Source organism: Furipterus horrens, unplaced genomic scaffold, assembly GCF_987537825.1.
Source record: "Furipterus horrens unplaced genomic scaffold, mFurHor1.1.pri manual_scaffold_13, whole genome shotgun sequence".
NCBI lineage: Eukaryota > Metazoa > Chordata > Mammalia > Chiroptera > Furipteridae > Furipterus > Furipterus horrens.
The window spans coordinates 29,087,437-29,090,721 of record NW_028327183.1 but is presented as its reverse complement, the minus strand read 5'-3'; the positions used below and the strand labels follow the sequence as shown (position 1 = coordinate 29,090,721).

The following is a 3,285-nucleotide window of genomic DNA, read 5'->3' as shown; positions in this document are numbered from 1 at the left end:
TCAGGTCTTCACCATCAGGCGAACCCTGAGGGAGGGGCTTCATTGCCCCCTTAGTCGGTGCTCTGAAATGTTTGGACGCTGAAGGAGGGAGTGGACATGAACAACAATGACAATAATAATAGCTGACACTCTCATCTTGCAATGAGCCACACCTGTATTAAACACGTCACTATCCCTGTCTCACAGGTGAGGAAGCTGAGGCCCTGAAAGCCTGTGCCTGCCCCACATCCCACAGCTAGTAAGTGATGAAGATGGTGGGCACAGCTGAGCTCTGGGCTGGGCCAGGTGGGGGAAGTCTGAGGTGTGCGCTGGGATGTGTGCGTACCCGGTGCTGGTGCTGCAGAGACTCGCCCTCTCCCCCACCTGGGGAGCTGACACCTAGAACTTGAAAGGTAGCGAATGATAAGCCAGTGCAGACAGGTGAGCAGTCTGCTGGGGATGGACTTCAACAGAGAGAACAGTGCAAGGGCCTAGGGCACAGTTCTCAGGTCAGGGCACAGGGGCTTACTGGGCCCCGCCCCCAGGGTTCCTGATTTGCATGCAGCCAAGGCAGGACCTGCAGACCAATTAAATGTTCATTTGTTTGTTTAACTCCTACAAGGTAAGGAATTACTGGCTTTGAGAATGACAGAGATTGGTGTGAGACCTGGGATTCACTTCAAGTGCACTTAGAAAATTCCAGAGCAAGGACGGTGGAGGTAGACAGGACTGAGAGGTAGCCAGAGGCCAGATCACATCAAGAATGCCATGTCAACCGCTCTGCCCCCGGCGCGGCCGGGGATCGCAGCACAGGAGCCGCCGCCGACGCGGTTGATGTGGTTGGCCTCGGGCTGAGGAGGCCGCCAAGATGCCGCAGTCCAAGTCCCGGAAGATCGCGATCCTGGGCTACCGGTCTGTGGCCTTCACCAAGTTGATCACAGTGAACGGACAAGAATACCAGCTTCAGCTCGTAGACACAGCTGGGCAGGACGAGTACTCCATCTTCCCCCAGACGTACTCCATAGACATCAACGGCTACATCCTGGTGTACTCAGTCATGTCGGTCAAGAGTTTTGAAGTGATTAAAGTTATCCACGGCAAATTGCTGGATATGGTGAGGAAAGTGCAAATACCTATTATGTTGGTTGGGAATAAGAAAGACCTACATATGGAAAGGGTGATCAGTTACGAAGAAGGGAAGGCGTTAGCAGTATCTTGGAATGCAGCTATTTTGGAATCTTCTGCTAAAGAAAATCAAACTGCTGTTGATGTTTTTAGAAGGATAATTTTGGAGGCAGAAAAAATTGATGGGGCCGCTTCACAAGGAAAGTCTTCCTGCTCGATGATGTGACTCCACGCGGGACCCGAAGACACTGGGGCCCGTCCTGCAGAGACGCAGGCTGCCAGTGACCGGCGGGGACCGCTCGGCTTCGTTTCCTTTTGTTAACCTGAACGATTTCATTTGCGTCAGAGCTCTCTCCTGCCCGCCCCTTTCAGATTATGTTGAACTCTGACTCTGTCCACATGAATTCACTTCCACTTTCAAATTTTAAGCAATCATATTTTCAATTTATATATTGTATTTCTTAATAATATTATGACCAAGAATTTTATCAGCATTAATTTTTAAGTGTAGTTTGTTGTTTAAAATAATGTAATCATCAAAAGATACATATTGTTACACTACTGTTAACTAGGCTTCCACATATCAGTGTTTATTTCATTGTGTTAAATGTATACTTGTAAATAAAATAGGTGCAGACCTTAGTCCCTTGGCTGCTCAGTGTGGCTTTTAAAGGAAACCTCGTCCTGTGAGGGTCTCTCCTGGGCCTCAGGAAGGCCCAGTCAGAGTCCAGGAGCTGGTGAGGGACGCGGCTGCCGGCAGGGGTGAGCGGAGCCCCCGGCCCCCTGATGGGCCCCCCGGGCAGTGGTGGGGGGGGTGGCACAGTGCCAGGGCGGGTGTGGCCCTGTGGGCAGGGCTGCCGCCATTGCCTGCAGAGCCTTCTCGTCACCCCTGCCTGTCCCCTCAGCTGCTTGAATGGAAGGTGACGTTAGAGACGCGCACTGTCCCTCCTGGTGCTAAGCTCGCTGTCCATGGCAGCCGGGATCTGATGGACAGCAGGGCCGCCTGTCCCCGTGCCTGCACCTCCGGTGCTGTGCGTGGAGGCCTCGCGGACCTCCTTCGGGCCCCGACCGCTTGCCTGCGCCTCCACCACACGTCAGTCCCCGTCGAGCGGTGTGTTTGAACGGTGCCCCGTCCCGGGTAAATTTCCACAGGGCCATTTCTAACATTTAGGAAAGGATGTTACTATTAATAAAATACAGTTTTGCTTTGTGACCAAAAAAAAAAAAAAAAAAAGAATGCCATGTCAAAGAACTTGGCGGCCACCAGGTGGGCATGGGAGGGTCTTTTGCGTACAAGTCTCCCTGTGCAGTCAGGGCTCACTCCAAGGGCTGGAAGGAATTGAGGTGACATCACCTTGGGGTGAAGGAGAAAGGGGTGGCAGAGTAAGATCTCCACCTACAAGGAGTCCAGAGGAAAACTGGGTCCCTACCTGGAGTCTCCATGTCTGTTCAACACCCTAGAATGTGAGCCCCATGATAGCAGGGGCTGCCCCAGGGTTCACTGCTGGGGCAGTGTCTGCACATAGTAGGTGCTTAATCGATATGGGATGAGTTGTCAAGCTCAACATGGAACAAAGGGGCAGCCACCCAGATGGCAAAGAGAGAAACCAGCCGCATAAGGGATTCAAGCTCTAGAGATGTTCCCACCACCTCCCCCTACTGCCTTCTCTTCCCCTCCTACTTCCCTCCCTTTCTCTCTTAATCCCCACCCCTTTCTCCCTTAACTCTTTTCCTCTCTTCTCTCTTCCTTTTTCTCCTCTCATCCTCCCTGGCAAGCTGGGGCAGCCCACTGCCAGGACACCTGTCCCAGGACACATGGCAGTTTGCAGGCTCACAAGGAAGGGGAGGTTGAGGGGCAGGCTTGTAAACAGTATTGGCAGGAAGAAATCCCAGAGGTATAGCCAGAAGAAACAGGGAGACTGCAATTCCATGCACCTCAGCAGACAGGAAACAAGAGAGGAGAAACCGGCCCCAAGTCACCAGCAAAGTGATGCAGAGTGTGCCCTAGCTCATAGTGGCTCTTCAGTAAATGAACATCAGCTTCCCCTCTCCCAGCCGTAGGGTCCCCGTTGCAGCGATTCATCTACAAACAGGGAGCACATGCCTCGGTGCTCCACCTGATGACATCCCATCAAGCTTTGACGTGTGCTTCCCCAGCATCTCTGTTTCTGCTTCTGTGGG

At 52.6% G+C, this 3,285-nt stretch overlaps 1 pseudogene; it reads left to right on the top strand.

Moving 5' to 3' along the window:
• Positions 1-789: 789 nt before the first annotated feature.
• LOC149994327 (GTP-binding protein Rheb pseudogene) lies at positions 790-1,695 on the top strand (annotated as a pseudogene).
• The last annotated feature ends 1,590 nt before the right edge of the window (positions 1,696-3,285 follow it).